A 22,693-nucleotide genomic window follows, 5' to 3' on the forward strand; every position below is an offset into this window, starting at 1 on the left:
GTCCATCAAACTTTAGCACTTGGATGCTGCACCACGGCATTGCCCTATGTCACACGGCAGTCTCCATCAATGAATGTTTTGCAGAAAAAATAACGTTCATAAGGTTCCTTAGGCCCCGTATTCACCGGATCTCAGTCCCTGTGACTTCTTTTTATTCACCCGGCTCAAATACCACTTGAAAGGGTGCCATTTTGATACTTTGGATAATATCCAGAAGAGCATAACTGACGAGCTGAAGGGTATTGGAGTTGAAGTGTTTCGGGACTGCTACAAACAATGGGAACAGCGCCTCCGTCGCTGTGTAGCTGACCAGGGAAACCATTTTGAAGGAGATAACCTAAAAAGAATAATATTCATGGTTAAAAGAAAATCAGTCTCATTACGTTTCTGCCACACCTCGAACCTTGTAATTGACTATGTATTGTAGATGGCTAGGGATGCAGGTGCAGAACGTTTGCTTCCTGGTGTACTTCACGTCCGGTTTTCTCAGTCTCCTGGAATGCTCCAACTTGCAGAGGAGAATTCCACAGGAAACAGAGGTTGCTAAGTACAGCGGAACTGGCTACTATTTAAGCGAAGGGTGCCCTGTCAGCAGGACTTATTTCAGTTGTAATTAGTTGGTGGATCATTGATAGTAGCAGCCAGTGCCGCCGCCAGGAAGCAGAGGTATGTGCTGGCGCATCCCTCAGCCACCTACCCTTCTCCTCCTACTCTTATTTGTTTAGCTCAGTAAACAGTAAAACGCCATCTGACTACTTCTCATTCCCCAGAAATATGTGCTTTATCAATAATGTTAAAGTAGACGATTTAAGGTATTTACGTGTATCTCTAACTGTTTCCGTTTCGACCTCAATCTCTATTCTATTCAGAACCGCAATCCCTGATCCAAAATACTTGCTTCTGCCCCCCAAAACATACAGAATATACCATTAAAAAACTTCCCTAGTCACTGGTTAGTGGGAAGCAACAGATTTTATTCACATTACATGTGATATATTTAATTTTTTGTTAGTTTGATGCCATGTGTATCTCAAGCAATTATGTGAATTTTAATAAAACACAAATAAAGTTTTTTCAAATGTCATCATTTTCTGTTACTGAAGAGGTACCAAAAATGATATATCTGTAAATATACATTGAAAAATATTGCATCTTTAAACTGTACGTGCGTCATTTCTAATAATGTTAAAATGCTGCTCGAACATTGTTATGCTTGCTTCTCTCCTACAGATCCGTTCTAAAACTTCATGTAACTCTCCCTCCATTCACACCTCTAGAACATAAATAACAAAGAAACAGAGGAAAAGCCTTTTTTAATAATGAGAAAGTAGCAGCAAAAAGTACCCAACTTTTTGTTGTGTACATGCAAGAAGCACCTCACAGAGAAGGCTGGCCATAGCGGTTACTTTCCGACAGACAAGAATTATGCCTACAATCCGGTAGACACGCGTGGGTAACATTCTTCACACCGCAAATTTTCCACATGCACTAGGTCTCGTGTAATACGGTTTTGGTACGAATCTTTAGACCCGCCCCTCCCATGTGTTTAAGGCTATTCATATTCAACCTATCCAAATTTGCGATTATCATATAAAATAAGCTAACTAACTAACTCTCAAGGCATCTTAATCCTGAAGGTTTATGACTGCAGCAACACTAGCCTTCCATCTGTCCCACTTCTGGGCGAAATCAATCCACTCTTTTCCATCTTTATCGATACCTCAACGTTCTCTCTCCATCTTCGTCTTGTCCTTCCTACAGGTGTCTTACTATCAGTTTTCCCAACGAGAATACTGTAAACTCTTCTTTCCTCTCCCATTCGTACCACATCGCTTCCCCACCTAAGTCGTCTTCATTTCTTTATTCTAATAATATCTGGACATTATTACAAATTATGTAGTTCTAAATTATGTAACCTTCTTCACTCACCTGTCCCCTCATCCCTTTTAGGTCCAAAGATTTTCCTAAGGACCTTATTTCCAAATACTCTCAATTTATGTTCCTCTTTCAATGTAAGGGACCAAGTTTCGCATCCATATAATACTACAGGCAAAATTACTGTTTTGTATATTTTAACTTTTAGTTTCTTAGATATTAAACGAGAAGATAAATGTTTATGAAGAGAAAGGTAACATGCATTTCCTGAACTAAGCCTGCTCTTTATTTCCTCTTTAATATCCTTTTCATTTGTTAGTATTACTTCTAACTACTTGAATTTGGAAGCTGATTCAAACGCGATTAGATTTTGATTATTGCCTAACACTTGATATAGCTACTGAAAGCGTATATTTAGTTTTCTCTTTGTTAACTTTAAAAAAAAACTATCACTTTAGCTGCTTTTAAAAATATTTTAACATTATTCTCAATTGTTGTTATATCATCCCCTAATAAGTCTACATCATCTGCATATGCTAACAACTGAATCACACGGTTTAATTTTAGTCCTTCGTTAGTTTCTTTACCTTCCTAACAGCGTATTCTAAGGCAAAATTAAAGAGCAATGGAGATAATGCATCTCCACGTTTTAACCCATAAGGAATTGTAAATTTGTCACACATATTAATACTCACGCGAATCTTACTTTCTGTTTCACTGTTGCATACTTTTATCATATTAACAAGTTTCTTACGTATTCCAAACTCTACTAATATATTATATAATTTCTCTCTTTTAACCGAATCATATGTTTTTCTTTTTAATCAATGGACGTTTTGATAATATTCCGACTTATTTTCAAGTGTGTGTCTGATGAGAAAAATTGTATCTACAGTTGATCTGTTACGTTTAAATCCACATTGATAATCGCCTATAATCTCATTAGCATATGGATTTATTCTTGTTAAAATAATATTAGATAATATTTTATATGATGTTGAGAGTAGAGATATTCCACGGTAATTATTGCAGTTCATTTTATCACCTTTTAAACACAGGAACAATTATGGATTCTTTCCACTGTTGAGGGATTTCTTCTTTATTCCATTTTAAATAAATTAATTTATGAATGTGACATATTTAGGAATTCCCTCCATATTTAGTTAACTCAGCTGGTATTAAATCAATGCCAGGTGCTTTGTTATTATTTAGACTTTTAGCATCTTTAACTTCAGTCAAGTTAGGTTCTGGAACTAAAGGTTCTGCTGTGTGTACTTCATTTACTTCTGATTTATCTCCTACATGAACATTTAAAAGGTCATTAAAGTAGTTCTTCCATCTATTTAGAATATCGCTTGGGTAAGGCAAAAATTCACAGTTTTTATCTTCTATCAAGTTTAATGTAGGTTGCCACCCCTTTCTAAATTCATTTACGCCTTTATATAAATCTCTGATATTTTTATTTTTGATATTTGTTTCAATTTCGTTAATTTTGCTTTTGGTATTATCTCTTTTTTTACTTTTTTATTCTATTATAATTAATTAAATTTGTATCATCAGAGTTATTTAACTACCTATGTCTAGCCTGATATCTAATTTCTATTAGATTATGACATTCATTATCAAACCATGGCTTACATCTTCTTGGTTTATGGTATCCTATACTTTCTTTAGCTGCTGATTCTATTGCATTACGTATGTGCTCCCAATTCTTATTTACGTCTGTTTCATTTATATTTTCATCATCATTTAAATCCTGCAAAACATCGAATCTATTTGACGGTTTAATTTGGTAATCTTTCTTAATTCTTTCATCAGCAAATATTCCTGTATTTTAATTTATAAAATAAACAAATTACATACTATATTTTGTCTGAATACGGATATTGACATGTTTGAAATTTTGTTATTTCTGAAGTATCGATTACTTTGTTTCATTAAATTTAAATTTACAAATCAAGTGAAGGGTAATTTGTAGTGAAGACATTGAGAAGTCATACGTAAAAATTATTATCTGCAACAGTGCCTGCAGCAGTATTTGGAATCGACAGTTATCGAATGGGTACCTCATAGAACGCGAACAAATAAAGGTCCAATCACACGGAACTGGATTTCCAGTAGAAATGCCCTAGTTGGAGCTGAACTGGCTACCTGGGTTGGAAACATGGCCGCCGGACTGGATGCTTGACTAGTTTTGAGGAATAGGTCATGTTGTAATTGCAAATGGCTTTCCTCGACTGGAATCTAAGGAAGAACCAATCAGAGCGAAGTTTGGATATGTAAAGATAATCTGAGTTTCTCAACGGAAAGGTTTTTGAATTTTTTCTATGGTTTCAGAGTGTTGATTGTTTCTGTTGGTTTTTCGATAAAAGAAAAACAGATGATTGTGCATTCGTGTTCAGTTCAATAATACATAGGTATGTATGAAAAGCGATGAGATTTATACCTGACAAATATGATTAGTCCATAATGAAAACCGTTATTTATACAAGTGTATTACATGTTCGACATATTTAGTTGAACAAAATATTTTTTATGAATGAATCCTACGAACCTCATACATGAATTTACATACCAGATTTCATTATAAAACTTGTTTGGTACGCATTGATTTCCATATTTTCTTTTGAGCCAATTCCTAGTCCATAGTTTATTATTTTTAATTTTTAATAACAGCACTAATTCTCGTACAACGTTCTTCAAATCATTCGTCCATCTTTTTAGATTGTCTGCTCTGCGCAATGCCTTATGGGAACAAAAGTCTATCGACAAGCACGGTAACAAGTATGGTGCGAGGCGAAAACTAGCAGATGGGTAGCCAGTCCAGCGTCAAGAAGGGCATATCTACTGGAATTCCAGTTCCGTGTGATTCGGCCTTAACAAGGTGCATTTTCGTCATTAGAAATAGTTCTACATTTATCAGGGGAAAGTTACCTCTGCGAAAACTTTCACTCGGGGCTACTAATGGGATGCCATTATTCTCAGCTGTGACGAACTTCCAGCATCGTCTGTATAGGACTGAAGTCACGTCAGCGACCGACCCTTCGAATTCCACTCAATTATCCGGTTCATTCAGGTGTGCCAGAAGATGAAAGAGAGGCGCCACGTGCATCGATATCCGGGAATGATCTGATAAACGAGCTTCTCTGGCCGGTCATCCCATTTCTCTCTCTCTCTTTCGACTACGGGTTTTTACGATTTGTGTCTCTCTGAACAGGGAGAATTCATTTCCGGGAGCGCCGTAGCCTTCTGTAGAAATACATCTGGAGGTTTCCCGCGCGCGGGAGCGGAAATGAACGAGATGGAGGGAAGGGGAACTTCCGGTTGATATTGGCTCACCATCGCAGAATGCCACATCTTCTCCCAATCCACGCGGATCATTATCTGCTGGGCTAATCTCAGCACGTCGTTATTTTCGCTTTAGTGAAATACTTTATAGACAATTCCTTTGTTATTGTTAATTTCATTTGCTGATTTAGCAACTGTAATTAATTAATATAAACTTTTAAAAATATCGAATCATACCTAATTATTGATTACTGAAAGAACCCTAACATGAGTGTGTTTCTTCTCTTAAAAAAATATTTTCTCCTATACTTAATTCTCCTCCCCTCCGATGGCGTAGTGGTAACGTCGTCGCCTTGTAATCAAGGGGTTCAGAGTTCAATACTCGGTGGAGGCACATTGCACAGTGGTTCCAATCCCACTTTAAACCGTAGGTTCAGTCTCGATTAGCCTATCTGTGCATGAAGTGGACTTGAAGCAACAAATCAATCAATCAATCCTATCTTTAATTACGAACCTTTCTTTTTAAATGTAGAAGTTAAAGTATTCTGTGAGTTGTCCACATAGGCCTAACGTCCTCAAAACATCCCCCTACCAGTGGCGGCAATTGGATTGCAAAAACGGGGGCAATGTGCCAAAACTGGGGGGGGGGGTCAAAGAAAGTATATTTCCCTTTGTAGATAAGGTTTAGCATAGTGCGGAGGGCAAACGTGGGAGGGCACCTGCACCACCCGCCCCCCCATAATTGCCGCCACTGCCCCCACATATTTTTCACATGTCAAATTTATGATTCTTTTGGCTCTTAAATTACACTCACACCCAGCTAATACGAACTTACATTCCCAGATCGAAAGTTCAGGATATATCCCTGAAACTGTTTTGCAAATGAATGCATACTACTACATACGAAAATTAATTACCCTCTATAGTTTACGTACCTCTCATAGGTATCCTTTTCTCTCATTGAATTTATGGATACTACGTCTCTAAGAATCTTTCATAATTTGTGTAATTATTTCGCAGAAAATGCATACTGTATTTTCTCAACTATATCCTGTTTATTATTCATGAGTTCTATTTCATTTCATTTTCAGATTCTCTATCTTCAAAATAAAGCTTTTCCTTTATGTCCTTATTCAATTCAATTTCGTCTGTTCCTTTTTGTCTTGTCATTTCTGAACGCCACTTCATTTTTACATTTTTTTTCATAATTTGTAAACTCTCGTTTTAGTTCTCTTTGCGAAAGTGGCAGAAAAGCCAAGTGAAACAAACCAATTCAATTAATCAATTTCTGTGTATTTTTCTTTCACATATTGAAATTGATGGTGACCATATTTTACACTACAAACATAAGAGTTATCCGGAATTATATAGTGATGTTATCCGATGGGTAACATTTGGGATTGCATATAAAAATGGTAAAGTAAAGTAGTTACAATGATTATGTAAAATTTTGCCAAATATTAAAACTTTTTCCCACAGCTGCACAGATTTCTTGAAACTTTGTCGACATAGAAATATTCCGAACGGTTTTATGCAAACAGATTATAATGTAGAATTAAATAGCTCTATTTGCTTCTCTCTGGAATATGCTAAGATAATAATAATTTTATCACATTGACAATTATAATTTTAAAACTGAGAAAAATTATTATAACACCATTAAGCCTTGTTTCCATGATATAAAAAACTCAATATACTGACCAAGGCAGAAATTTGTTTGATTATAAAACATAAAATAAACGTAACTTTTCAACCTTCTAGTAAGGTCTTCTTCAGACTCTGCACCAAGTACAAATGAAACAAGGTACAAAACAGGAAGATATATATACACAAAAAATACTCCTCTTCAGACACAAGACTATTAGAAAGTTGTTTTCCTGGAACATTCCAGAAGGTGGCCTTCCCTTCTCAACTGTACTTTCACCTGACAGGCGATTTAGCTAAACATTTTCTTTCATCTGGAAGGTGGTTGGACTCTTTATCTCACGCTTTTTTTTCCTTTCTTCATTCTTCTTTCTTCTCTCCTCTTTCTCTTTTGTCCTTTCCACTCTTTCTAATACCTTCTTCCATTCTTTGTTTATCTTCAGTACCCCATTCCAGTTCATTGTGTCTTCTTCACCTTTATTCTCTATTTCCTTGCCCATCTTCTATTTTCTCACTAGTATTCTCTTCTCCCTTCCTGTCTGCTTAGCCTCATCCCACCCTGTCATGTCCTGTTTCTCTCGTGTGTTTAAATATCGCATTTCTCTCTCTCTTAAGTAGTACATCATCCCTATGTTGTTTCAACCTGTCTTTCAGCCTCTTTTTCGTTTCTCCTATGTACACACTCTGACATTCTTTACATTTCACTTCGTAGATAATCCCTTCCTCTTCCTCTTCTCTGTTTTCATTTTTCTTGTTTTCATTCTTCGCTTTTCCTAAGATGCTTCTCTCTCCTTTCCTGTAAGTTTTAATGCCTGCTTTCCTAAGCACTTTGCATATCTTTTCTGTGGTCTTCCCCATACTCCTGATTCCAAACCTTCTCTCTTTTTCTTTCTCTTCCTCTTCTTCTTTCTTTTCCAATTCTCCCCTGCCACTTTTCTTCCTTCTTCTGTTCATGTCCAGTCTATCCTCCTTCTCGTAGACATTCTTTTCCAGCTGTTTCCATAGGCTATTTATTTTGCCTTCTTTATCACATTCTTTAGTGCATATTTTCTTGATTCTGTCCTCCATACTCTTTATAAAATTTCTTTTTGTCACCTCACTTACATCACTTCTTTTGTGGCAGAATACCCCTGCTGCACACTTCTTCTGATGCCAAGCGGTTTCAATTTCTTGTCCTCTCTTCCTTTTCATCAATATATCTAGGTGGCTTATCTTGTCTTCATCTTCTAGTTCGAGCTCCAATAATATCCCTCTTTCTTCATCTTGTATTTCTTTGACAAATATGTCGAGCTGCCTCTTAGTTCCCTTCCATATGTCAAAAACAATCGTCCACATATCTGCAAAACAGAATTATTTTGTCCCCTTTTTCTACCACTTTCTTTTCCCATTCATTCATAACCAATTCAGCCAATGCTGGGCTTATTAATGAAAACTTGGGTCATAAAATTCAGAACCGTATTGATAAGAATTATCATATTATACCATTACATCATGTGTTTGAGTAATAGTACATCACCATGATTCTGCGTAGTGAATTAGCAAAATTAATTGTTTTCGATTCTCGGCAAATCACTTTAAAACACCGTATACATTGCGCAAATAATAGATGTTTCTAGAGTATTAAATCTATAAATGGAACGAACTGAGAGTTCAACTGATAGAACAAGTATTATTATTTTTCACATTTTCGAAACCTGAACATACTTTTTCAATGTAATATGTTTTGTTGAATTGATTTCAACAAGCGGTTGCAAGTAAGCGGACACTAGTATTTATATAGGGTGTCTCATAAGTAATAGCGCAATCTGACACAGTTGAAAGTCCACGATGATAGAAACAAAAAAGTCTCATTACACATGGGTCTGTAAACGAGCCGTTATCGAGATAATTGCGAATGTGTGGTTACAAGCTGCAACTGACTTCATTGTTTGTAAACGTCGTCCTAGTACGTAAAATGCTAATAATTCAGTAAGAAAAGATGTCATTGCTTTTAAGGAGAATAAACTTACTTTAACAAAGAAAGCAGTACTACGATAGTATGTTACAATTACTGTACACTCGTACCTGTTAAAGGAGGTGCAGGTCTACCTGCTCTCCTACCAGGTACGAAGCTTCCATGTTCTCTGTGGCGCTGATGTAAACTTGTAAATGTGCGACTCTCGGGGTGCCTTCGAGCAGAGTATTGGTGCAGCCTCCCGTGCATTGCTGTTAGCCAAACCATACATGAAATGCATATCCGCATACTCTTCGTTGCTGTAAGGTTCCATTTTCACTACGCAGTACACTACAACTGACGTGACTCCCACAGTACGATTACACTGTGTACTGATTGTATCCATTCTGTTTGATTACAACGCCACCTCTCGGAAATATTCTGTTTTGTAAACAAAGAGCAAACCTCGGAACGCGCAAGGAGTAAAGCACTCGGTGTTTACAAAATGCAATCAGTGATGACTTCTAACCACACATTCGCAATTGTCTCGAAGACGGCTCGTTTGCAGACCCATGTTTACTGATAATTTTTTGCTTCTATTATCGTGTACTTTCAACTGTGTCAGTTTGCGCTATGATACACCCTGTAGAAGTTTAAAAACAGAGCATACACCACCAAAAGTAGGACATCCAAGGAGGAAAATTGATCGTACGCCGAGGAAAGTTGAAATTTTACACCCAGTAAAATTCTGCCAGTAAGCTTTTGAGATGCAAATGTTTTGCAAAAAAATCTTGCTGATGGTTAATAAAGATAAATACTCTCGAAGTAACATATGGAGAGTGAAAAAATGTCAAATTAGCTGCCACACCCGTTAATATTAATTCATTGTTATTAATTCAACTGGTAACAGTTACCCTTATGTGACAAGTATCTACCTGAGGAAATAGTGAACACTAAGAAAACCAACTTATGATGCACTGATGCAATAGTAACTGAAATGTGTGTTACTATTGAGATGTTAATGAACATGTTTACATATTACCATTCTAAGTGCAATATATTGCATTTACTAACATTACACTCGCAAACAACACGAATGAGCGACTCGGGAGTAAAACTTGAACACCCATACACCATTTAACTTTGAAGTTGCTGCACGGTCTAAATTTGCTGTGCAATAGTGAATGCAGTTTCTTCAACAGTCGGAGATACACATGGATACATCTGGGTACGAACTGTTAAACGTTTTTCTCGGTTTCATACTTTTGTGGGTTATCAAATTTTACTCCGAGCCACTCAACACGTAAATAAAATATTAAAACTGCTTTTATAAAGGAAATATTTTATCCCTCTTTGCATTTGTAACGTAAGACAAAACCTAAGAAAAATCACCAGGCAAGGAACTTTTGTAAGGGTCAAAAAGAGAAGCGAAGCTGAGAGGAAGGTGCAAAAGTTGTTCTGTTTCCAGTGCATCCAGTGATAAACCCCATGAAAAATCGATCTTACAGGCAGAGCTCGAAGGTTGCTATTTCTATCTCTCTCTCGTTCTCCACGAGTGGCCAGGATGCTGGCGCAGTAAAACTTTCTACTTTATGTGCAACAGAAGCCAAAGCTTGGCACCTTGGTCCGGCGCAGGTAGATCTAGCATTTGGGAAGTTGGTAGCAAACAGAATACACCTTGAATTGGAGCCAGTTCTTTTTGCGAAACAAAACTCTGCAGTTCCCAAGCACGGTAGGAATCGAACACGGATTCTTCTACCTACACTACTTCATGTTACTAATCTCAATGACAAGCATGAACTTCGTAAATCCACGTGTTGCAGAAGTCGAATATTTCAGGCCAAATTTCTGTTTCTGATATTGTCAAGGCGAGGGCATATACCCATCAATTCTGAATGCATCATTTGCAGTATTCCAGTAAAGGATTGATTGATTGATTTAGTTTATTTGACTTCGTCTTTCTGCCACTTTTGACTAATCGCGAAGATCAGGGTACGTGCTGATATTTTACATGATGAAAGAACTCTCAAAGAACGCCCATATTCAGGCCGGGATTCGAACTCAGGAGCCCCTGATATCGTAGCGCGGTGTGATATCCACTCTGTTATGGGTTCCGCTGTGAAGGAATACTCACATCCAGACGCAGGCAGACAGAGATAAAGACACGGAATTTCTCTCTAACATTTTCACTTGCGTCATTAATTAATTTCTCAACAATAATTTATAGTGATACGATGTAAATTTAGTTATAGCAATACTCACATTTAATTGTGAAAATATCTTGCTACTGTTATTATGGTTTTCAACTTAACGATCAAATTTATTGTTACGTGACTTTCTAATCAGGATGCGTTTTCTATACCTTACCTCGCACTTTTGTACATTATTGTCCACCAGAAATCTGCATTATAACTTTTACTATAGCATAATTTTCTGGGTTATCGCTACAAGAACACGCTGCGTAAGAGAAACTTTTACCTACGCGCTGGATTTGATTCCCGTTTATCGCTATCGATCTAGTACGGCAAAAAAAAAATTAGAACCCACCTTATTGAAAAATCCAACCTTTGTCTAGAAAACAATATGAATATCCTTAACACAGAGTAGACTCGAAATATTTTCGTAACCAATTTTTCCTGTCTAGAAATACAATTTCTCAGTAGGGTGGTAATCAAATTGTTGTCATAGACGACCAAAAATTAAAGTATCGTGATTTGTATGTCGACATAAGATCTTTATTATATGATCAATTCATGGTCCCATTACCATTGTGGATAACATGAATATATATGTGAGTAATGCTAGGTAATTAGAAGTAATTTCCAGTTAACAAATGCTGCAAATCGATCGCTGTGTGTAATTTGATCACAGCGTGAAATATGTGAGAAATCAAATGATATTTTAATATAGCTCTTGTCCACATGCTAGCAAGGGAAGTGGAGAGCGACCAATCCAGCGCGGAGAAAACACAACAACAGCTTGTAGAAAAGCACCTCCTCCCGCAACGTCGTAATTCTCGGCGCCACCGCTGTTGTCTGGTTGGTCTAATCCCCCTTCCAACTCCCCTTTCCAGTAGGTAGGTCGCCCGCCGTAAGAGTAGACAAGAGATATACTTCCTGTCTCATTTCACTATTATCGTGTAAAGTATCGGGAAAATAAATATTTCGAAGAGAGTGAACGCATTGAAACATCATGGGATGGAGCTTTAGGGGCCATACTTGGCACGTGATTCTTAAGAGTCCTTTGCTCCTTTCATTTAATAGTAATTTATTGTAAATAAGTCAGATGTCTCCATTTTAAAATACTACAAAAATATATCTTATACATGCAGGTGATTTATCACACTATAATTTCGCTAACGATTTGTAACCAATAGTCGATTGCATACGCTTAAACTCATTACGGTGACAAATCACTTGTGCTTACTTTGAAACATAAAATTTCACCACCAGTTAAAACCATTAAACAGATTCTTTAGCAATTACAATTTTACTTCTGCCTTTTTTTAATATTTATTGTAGATGCTGTGGGATAATATGTAAATTGGTTTCTTGCGATGATAAGGGACGAAAAAGGGGAGGAAATTCTTGTTAATTTTGCCCTACATAAAAACTAGATTCGACATTTTCTGTGCACTCATTTATTTCTCGTCGCCGCGACTAATAATGGCAATACTTCGCCCTTTTGTATGACGGGTGTACTTTGTCGTGTTTTCAAACATTACTTGTAGTTCTACGCACTAATCGAAATAAGTTACGTCGATTTAAAATGCACTCGAGGCTAATCATTCAGGGACACTAGTTCGATTTCATTCTTTAGTAAGTTTTCGAGCAAGTTGGAAATGAAGCCTTTTACAAGGTTTACTTCTTTTTGCAGCACTAACAGGAAAACATAATCAGTACGTACGTTTCAAATTGCCCGTTCAGCTCACTGTGCACACTCGGACTCCGCTGGCATCTACCGGTTTACGTGGCCTGGTCCAATCACCCGCGTATGTATTGGCCTGCATCTGGCATACAACACAGGCATCTAACTCGGGAAAAGGAAGTGTGACTTGTAGGAATAGCGTTCGTCGCTGATATTCCCAAAACGTTTCCGAGGCTTACGCAAGTACTGCAATCGTTCAGTTACTGCTTCGTGACAAGAACTTGCACAGGTACACTGGGCTCATCGAGTACATCTTTACCCTGCCATACCCGAACCGAGCCCCGGTTAAACGAATAACCACGGTTAAGGTCTCAAGACAGCCAATTCTGATTGGAGCACACTTCTTTATCGCACTACTGTAAGGTACACGTCCTTGAGGTGAACACTCCTGGATATCGAGTTCAAATGAAAAAGGAAGCATTTTTATTTCTTTTTTCCTTACATTCGACGAACTGTAATAAGGAGCAAGTCAATACGCTTGCTGTGCTTGAGAGCGATAACGATGCCCGCGCCGTGATATGAAATTACCAGGTGCGTGAATGCGTGAGCGTGATGTGTTGTGTTCGCGAAGAGGGTGGGGTAGGGCGGCAGATGGACACGTACACGTTGATCGAAATGTAAGACATCCATGTCAAGCTCTTGATCCACACTGCTGATTCACGTGGCGGAGTGGTGAGCAGAGCACACTACTTCGCCAGGGACCAGGGTTCGATTTCCGGACGCCTGGGAATGGGTGTTATTAAGGAGTGTTCTTGCATCAATTTTACCATATCGTCACTCATCTTCATCTTCATGATTAGCCAAAAGTGGAAGAGAAACGAAGAAATTCAACAAACTCAATCAATCAGTCTTATTCCCACCGACCCTTTTCTCACACGTAGCACCAAAAAAGTCTCCACATGAACCCCTCCCGCTTTTTCTTAAACATAACTCAGATCTTTTAATGGCTCTTAATATATTTTTAAAAACAGAAAAATATAGCACGAATGATTTCCCGATTATGTGTGTTTCATTAAAAGAAAATGGTGAAATGTTTATTAAGCAATTAATATGCAGGACTCCCTGATGTTGTAGTGGTAACGTCGTCCCTTGTAAACGAGGGGTTCAGTTCGGATCCTACTTTAACCTGTAGGTCCAGTCCCGATTAGTCTTTCAGCATAAGAAGTAGACTTAAACAACACCCAAACATACAAATGTATCCTCTGCAATTATTAAAATTAAAATGTGGCTAAATTTACAACTTTTAAGGAAAATTTAAAATTACGTAATATAGTGACGCTAATAATGGATTATAATGCAATCCAACGTAAATAACTAATTTTGATTTGATCTTTTTTTATTTAGTGTAAAATAAACTAAATCAATCAGTCATTACCTTCTTTTATTTTTGAAAAAAAGGAGAGCCTAAAATTTCCAACAGTCCTTCTTCGTGGCCGTGCGATGTTCTGGGCTGCGACTGCGGGACGGCATGGGTTCGAGTCCGCGTGGGTTCAGTCTCTGGGTTCTCGGCCTGTGTATTGGACCGGTGGCAACCCACCATCGTGAGGAAATCGGGGAGCTACGAGTGAGTAGCGTAACCCGATCAGGGAAATCTCTTCCAACGGCTGAGGGTTGGACGTGCTGACTCCACGTCACCCCATTACCTGTTGAAGATCTCCACGTCTCTAGGTAGAATTGTGGGAGGGAGACTGGCAGTCGGGAAATATGCCAAGGCTCTTCCAGGGCTGTAGAGCCATGGGTTGTTAAAATTTCCAAAGTTTTTTAAAATTATTTTTCAGTTTGATTTGTTTTGAAGATAATACATTCATGTCTGTCGAAGGCTCTATCCAGTGATGTGAACGCGTGAACAACGATAGTCTTTTATACACGTAGATTACGTAATCTGTGTAACAACATGGCGAAAGGTGATAAATTAGCAAAGGTCGACGTGAAATTAAAAGAAAATTATAATGCGTATCAGTTGCTGATGTGTGAAGAAAACTTTTCATGCTCTTTCTTCCAAATTCGAACATTTTCTCACCTAGGAAGAAACCTAATATAGGAAATATTCTAGTGTTTTATGGCAAAAAGACCACTCTTGCCTCACAACTGCCATCTGTTGTCTTTTTTGCATACTATTTATCTTCTTCCATAGTTGATGATAGAAGAGAAGAGATATTTTGTTGTAAATAGGATTCTTTTCATTTCGTTAGGAACCAATATAGTTGAATACTATTGAATATGTAATTTTCCCTTCATGAAACCCTTGAAAATTAATTTTAATGCACTTTAGATTGTCTACGTAGTCTATGTAAACTACAACCCAATGTAATCTACGCGTAGATTACGTGTAGACAACGCATGTAGACGTAAACTTATAGTCTACAGCACATCACTGGCTCTAACCTGGGACCTCTCGCCTCGTAGCGTACCACTACGAAGGGCGGCATAAATATATTCGTATTAATTTGATTAGGCGAATGTCTTCCATATGTAGAACATATCGTGTAACTAGTGAGGAACTCTTAACATGTGCAAACCGATGTCCAAATTACGAGCAAAGAAGTGCGCGCGTGTAGAGGATAATTTTGTCTACCCAAAGCAAACCTGTAAAATATTCCCCCTTTTCACCTCTCAATTAAGCCATACGTTTGGATAAATGGAGTTTTCATCTACCATATGATTTCCTGCCAGATGCGAGCCTAACTACTAATTTATTCATTCGATAGCGATTCAAGAAAGCAATATTATTTACACTCCCCTGTCACTTACAACCAAACACACAATATATCCTTGTAACGTGTTGATTATTTCTTGAAATAGACATTTGAGATGTAGCTAATATTTAGGAATATATTAAATGAGACTGCCCCCAACAAAATATTGGCCCCCATCTATGACTCGCCAGATACCCCTAACTCTCTCTTTAATATACTAATGACAATACCAGCTGTAGCTTCAAAGATTGCAGTTTCACGTACGTGGTAATTATTATTTTACCTAGGTATATACGTATTTAAGATTTGCACTGACATACAATACCACTATTTTCCCTGGACCAGACTTTGATTTGTCTTCTATCTCTCCAGAAACTGGCATTTTTCTTATTTAACGTCGCTTCTCTCTGCCACTCTTGCCCAGTTGCAAGGATGAAAATGAATGATTGTAGGGTGAGATTTGTGAAAGTACACTCCCAATGGACACACCTATGTCCAAGCCGAGACTCGGGCCCGTAACCTTCCACGACCAGATCATGAAGAGACAACTAAGGCAGCAAATGTTTTTGTTATTTTATACGTCGCTTTTCCATCTCCCATGTTAATCTCGACGATGAGAAGGGATGAAATGACGATGGGACAAAAACATTCATGACCTACTAGTGTTCGAACCTGGGACCTCTGGCTTCGCAACGTATTACTTTGTTAATTTATTTTCAGATGTCTTGATTTGGCTCGAATTCCCCTACGTTAGTTGTAACAGTGGTATACTTGCTGAGGCTGGTTCCTGTACGATGTCGAATAAGCAGAGATAGAAGTATGGGCGTTAAGTGTTCGCAACTCGAGGAATATCTCGACTAGTTCCAATCTGTTACTCGAGGAGTTGAGTTCTACACCTTGTCCCAGCTGGAACAAGGTCGCGCAAAGCTTCAGAGAAGTGTGGGAAATTGAGTGGGCTGAGCGAAACAGTACACGATACTGGTAAAGCTGGTAAATGCAGTCGCCCCCCCCCACTTCCCTCCACGCAATCCCGTTTCTCTCGCGTGTTCATTGGTGGAGCCATCTCTTGTCACTACTTGTGCAGAGAATTGTTATCTTTCGTCTACCCCAGAGATAATGGAACAGAGTGTATTCTTCCTTTGAGGGCATGCTTTGAGAATTGACACAAGTGACCTCTATGAATAGGTATGAACTTCGAAAAATACCCACGAGGTAAAATACTGCCAAACGGAGAAAATTTACGGCGATAATTTTTTATGTAGCGGCGATCATGATGAGAATACTAACTTTTTTATGGGGAAAAGGTTACAAATTATCATCGACGTTACAACTAGGGACTTATCCTGATAACGGTGAGATATCGTCCCCACGATATATATCGCCAAATATCGTGACTATGTATCGCCGACACGATATTGCCTGAACGATATTTTTTCAATATCGCGATATATCATCTGAACGATATATCGCTCAACACTATTTACAACCAGACTATCCCAAACCTCGGCCTTTAAATTTTGCAATGTCTATAAATGTTGAAGGCGAGCGGAAGTAGAAGAGATAGCTTCCGTCTTTCCTTGTGGTGGCAGTATACGTAACCAAACTGATCGAGAAGATAGTATGCGTGGTCGGCAGAAGAAAAATAACGTTGTTGCTTGTAATCAAGGGGTCCCCGGTTCGATACCCGGTGGAGGCGCATAGAGGTTGGACCCCCTCTTCAAACTATAGGTCCAAACCGGATCAGCATATCTGTGCATAAAGTGGAGTTGATACCTATGGTATGACCAATGCGACTGCAGCTCTTGTCTACTCTTACGGTGGGCAGAATAAATGCTGGCAAGGGAAGTGAGGAGCAATGAGAAACGCAGCAGCCTGTAGAACGAGGTGCGCGTAGTACTTCTCCCGCCATACGTCGTATCTCTCGGGGCCACCGCTGTTGTCTGGTTGATCTGCTGCGTATTCCCCGCTCTCCACTTCTCTGGCCAGCATGTAGAGCGCCCGCCCTAAGACTAGACAATAGCAATAGAAGAATGCGAACTCACCCGTTGTAATTCGGTAGTTCCGTATCGGCTTTGGCTATGGTTGATTATGTATTGAGAGGCTCAGAGAATGTTACTTGGTGTCTAGTGATTTGTGGACCACTTAAGTATTCATTTAAGAGGAAATATTACTGCAGTTTTCATCTGTCTGCCGCAGCCGTAAAATAATATTTTAAATTGAATTTTGGTGTTAAAGTAGTTAGTCGTCATCTTTGGATTAATAGACAAAAATAAGAATGAAGAACCCGCGAAATGACCAGGGAAACACCTATGTTCGGTACCAGTTTCATAAATCGGATACACATTAAAATCGCATGTTTGGTGTTTCGCATGGTTCGTACTTACCAATTGTGCATTGCGGAACATAGTTCAAGGTGCCATTATGCTTTTTACACTAAAACAAACTCAATTTTTCACATTCTTAGTGCTTTTTCTTATTCCTTTCTTTGCTTCCGGAACACACGATATGGCGGGCACAAATTGACTCACGTTATGGGTATGCAGTGTTTCAACCTTCTTCACCGAAAAATACCTACTATCGTGTTCGTCACCGGTGGAAATTATACATTATGCACGGGTAGCTGACGGATTGCCCCACGAACCATTCACGGATAGCCCCACGAACCATTACCGATGAGGTTAGGTTAGGTTTGGTTACGTTTGGCAAGCATAGTAAAAAAAAAAGGAAGTTGAAATACTGACAGGGGCTTACGTCATCAAACGTACGCAGCATCCGGTTGTCGTAGGGCAAGCAAATGAAAGCAATGGCAATTGTGCGTCGGTGAGATATTTCTCTTGAAAAGTACATGATTTCCCGGTCAAATATATCCCACGTTGAAAGAAAATACCTCGACGAACATTGTAAACCTCGGAGAAACTCCTTTCCGTAAGTAGTTTCTTGTGTAAAACTGAAGAAATGTGTCTCCGATGTATGAAACTGTTACCCTTATCTTCTACTAGCGATTCAGAACGTATAAATAATAAAGTAAGTAGAAATGACATTGTTGGGCACTTACCTCCAACTTGTAATATCGATTGCAATTAAACGACACACGTGCAATCAAGTACCGTGGGGCTATCATTTGTAGAAACCAAGTCTCTCGTAAAGTTTCCTTCCTAGAACAACTGGAGAGAAGTTCCTCGTCTCCTCTCCTAGTTCTTTCACACTACCAATTTGCGACAAAGTATTTTGTTTTGCTTTTCCTGTGGAATCAGCCACGAGTTTCTCAGGGAAGAATCAAGCAGGGGTTTAGCAGTTTGATCCTAATTGAGTCTCAAAATGTTTCGCTTTGGCCCCTCGGGGGAAGGTTTCGCAGGAAACTAGACCCACGCTTCGACACCGAAAAGAGGAGCAAAGTTTAATTGAAGGATCGAATCCCCGCGGGCTTAGGTCGCACAAAGAGAAACTTTGCGGTCTCTTTGAAAATGGAAATGACTCAGTCACTTGATACCCTTGCCTGCGGGACGAGTGTTTCTATTTACTCAAAATTGGGTGGCTTCTTGCTTATTTGTGCCCCTACAGAAACGGATGGCATTCCACGTAGAACGCAAATCCTTTTGCTTTGTATGCAAAATACTTGAACAAGGGGGCTAGGTATTTTCTGAGCTAACTCGCGAAGTCTACAGTTGCAAACCTAACTTCTGTATTTCGTTGATAAAGCTGGTTTTACTTCCAGACGTTCGTCTAAATTGGAAATATTCGATCTTCATATTACGAGGAGATCACAGTCAGGTTGGTTTTAAAGTACATTGTATGCACAAATAGGCTAACCAGGACTGGAGCTACAGTTTAAATTGAAATCCGCATCACTATGTGCCTCCACCGGGTATCGAACCCGGGGTCACTTAATTACAAGGAGACGAAGTTACCGCTTCGTCATCCATATTTTTATATTTATCAACAATTATAAACGTATTGCCAGACAATTTAATTTCATGAGTACATATTAATTCACGTAAAAAATCTTAAATACTGGAAAGGTATTTACGAGGAAAATTCTTGGGATCTGGGCAAAGAAGTTATATATACTGGGCCATGGTTTCACGAAGGTTGAGAACAATTTCTCCAGTATTTAGGTTTTCGCTTTACCCAGACTGGGAAGTCTAGCGTACATAGTTTGAGGTCAGTGCATATGATTTCTCAGTGTTCTCATGCACAACATGCCTCTCCCGAATTTCAATAACTTGCACAAATTTTGCAACGTGATTCACATGTAACAATGTCTCTCGTTACGTTTTGTTCGGGTGCCTAATAAACTGAGTAATGTAATTACATCGGTATCATCATGCGAACTGAGCAAAGAAACAAGTGTCGCATGTCGCTTCGGTGTTAAGTCTCGAAATCCTGGCATTTGTTAAATGTTGCCTAGCTTAATTAACAGAGCATTACCTCCTTCGAATTGACATGTCTGCTTACCAGGTGGATGTTAACCTGTTTCTAGATTAATTGTGTCTGTGGCAACTGCCTGTAGCAACCGTTGCGATGGTAACTGGCAGCTTCCTCTTGGCAATCACGTAAAAGCTGCGTCCTTTTTCATTCCGCAAAGTTCAAATGATTATCTTGTCTGTGGAAATTTCTTGATCCAGTGAAGAACAATATGATGAAGGCTGTAGTAAGACAGCTTGATAGTGTACGCAAGTTTTGAGGGGTAATAATTTGATGTTGCCTGTGGATTTAGCTCACTGTCATTCACAGCTGATCCATAAGGGATCTTATTTCTAAGCTAACTATGCCAACTGCGTCTACGACCTAACTACAGGAGTTTTAATGTGTAATATACAGGGTGTTCTAAAATTATCTTTACAACTTTGATCATGTATATTTCAGAAATGGGGATTTGTAGAAAGGTGCGGTTTACGACAGAATGTTCACACACACACCTAAAGGTTTAGTAGCCGTTTAACAGAGTTCAATGTGTGCGCCATCTGTAGCACGCAGGATATCTAAGCGATATTCCAGTTCCACCCATGTCCGGCCTAGCATGTCCCCATTAACGTATGCAATTTTTGCTTTGATGCGAACTCGCAGTTCCTGCAGGTCCCGCACCGGGGTCCGGTAGACAGTATCCTTAACAAAGCCCCAAAGATAAAAATGTAATGGGGTTATGTCTGGAGACCTTGGGGGCCAGGGAATGGGTCCTTCTCTGCCAATCCAGCGACCTGGAATGTGTCGTCCAAAGCCTGCCTAACGATCAAGACCCAGTGTGGAGGGCCACAGCATGATGTCAGGTTGCAGTTGTTCGACCTGTGGAAATGCAAACTGTTCCAACATGTCCAGATACACAGTCGATGTTATTGACGACTCTGCAAAGAAAAACGGTCCCACCACACGGTCATGAAGCAGACCACACCACACTTTGACCTTTGGGCTGTCGCGCACAATTTCAATGCCAAAGTGGGGGGTTCTCGGAGCCCCAGATCCTTACATTGTGTCGGTTTACCTTCCCAGACACATGAAAGCAAGCTTCGTCCGTGAACATCACCTGTTTCAGAAAGTCTGGGTCATCGTGGATGCGACTCAGAATCTCAATTGCAAAGTCTTTGCGATTTGGTCTGTCATTAGGTTGAATCGCATGCAGCAGCTTCACCTTGTAGGCATGAAGCTTCAGTCTCTTGTGTAGCACCCTGTGCACCGTGGTTGTTGGTAGCTGCAACTGGCGAGATGATTTGGTTGGGCTCCGGGTAAATGCCTGTTGCACCCGTTCCACATCTGCGTCACTCCTGCTCGGACGCCCAGAACTCGTCCTCTTCATGACACTTCCGGATTCCTTGAACGTCGTGTACCCCTGACTGATGGTAGGACGTGATTGTTGTGTGCTTCTGTAACGTGTCCGGAAGTTCCGCTGGACCTGGGTGTCAGATTTGGTCTCTATCCACCATTCCACACACTGTGCCATCTGCTGGTGGGTGGCCATTTCGTCAATAACTAACCTGCAAATACAAAAAAAATAACAGAACTTCTGTTATGTGTGAACATTATCAATGACTAACCTGCAAAAAAGATCAAAACAAGACTTTAGATGTGTGTGAACATTCTGCCGCAAACCGCACCTTTCTACCAATCTCCATTTCTGAAATACACGTGATCAAAGTTGTAAAGATTATTTGGGAACACCCTGTACACGGTACGTCTGCGTCAGACCTTGAGGAGCCTAAAGCTTGACGCCCACTGAGACGTGAAGAAACGCGGCAACAGAAAAGCAACAGATCTGTTTCGGCGTCTCAGTGGGTGATAACACGAGCCCGGATTTCTATATAACTGATGCCTCTTTAGATACATGCCTTGAACAGGAATATATCAAAAAATTATAAAACTGACATTATTTTGCATACGTTTCATGTTACATATTTTTACATATTTGCCAGGATATTACATATTTTACATATTTGCTAATTTACTTTACATAAAACAACATATTTTGGTAATTTTTTGCTGTCCTGATCATTTTTCGTATATTTTCGATCTCTGAAACACGATGAAGCTTACTGTCATTAAAAATTGACTGCCAAGTCGAAAGACTGACTGAAAATGAAAAAAACTGTTATTTATCGAAAGATACTGGAGTTTCTCCCTCGCATCCCTTATGGTTACATATTTTCGTTCCTCTTTCAGGTTTAGACAAAGCACCTAGACACTTATCATCGGTGGACAAAAAGCTACTTTCCTGTAAGTAGCGAGTTACACAATATGTTCGCTTGTACAGACTCACTCTGTCACAAAACATTCGTAAGTCCTGCGTGCATTAATTCTTCTGGAATCTGCCCCTTCATTTAAATATTCTACAAAAATTTGCGATGTGAAATGTAATTAATAGTTGACAAAACTGGTTTCTTAAATATGTACACGTTGCTGTACATTTTTGAGTTTGTAAATTTGATCCAAATTTTAATTTTAATATTGATGTCCTTAAAATGATGTTGAATATGTGCAAACAAAATAAATATCTAGCAGAATTCTTGAAATTGCTTGGATGGATACTCGATTATTATTAATATTACATACTCTTTGATACTACATATTTCGCTACATATCCTTTTGATAATACATAGTTAGGTACATACTAGTATAATTGACGTTCGTACACATAGAGGTGCTGACTGTGCCAGTGACCATTATTTAGTAATTGCTAAATTAAGAGAAAGACTCTCAGCGATAAATCATAAGCAACAAAATCTAAAAGTTCTAAAATTTGATACAGGAAAGTTTACTGATGAAAGAATTAAGAAAGATTACCAAATTAAACTGTCAAATAGATTTGATGTTTTGCAGGATTTAAATGATGATGAAAATA

This window comes from Lepisma saccharinum, chromosome 14 (assembly GCF_977018435.1).
Source record: "Lepisma saccharinum chromosome 14, izLepSacc3.1, whole genome shotgun sequence".
NCBI classification, from domain to species: Eukaryota; Metazoa; Arthropoda; class Insecta; order Zygentoma; family Lepismatidae; genus Lepisma; species Lepisma saccharinum.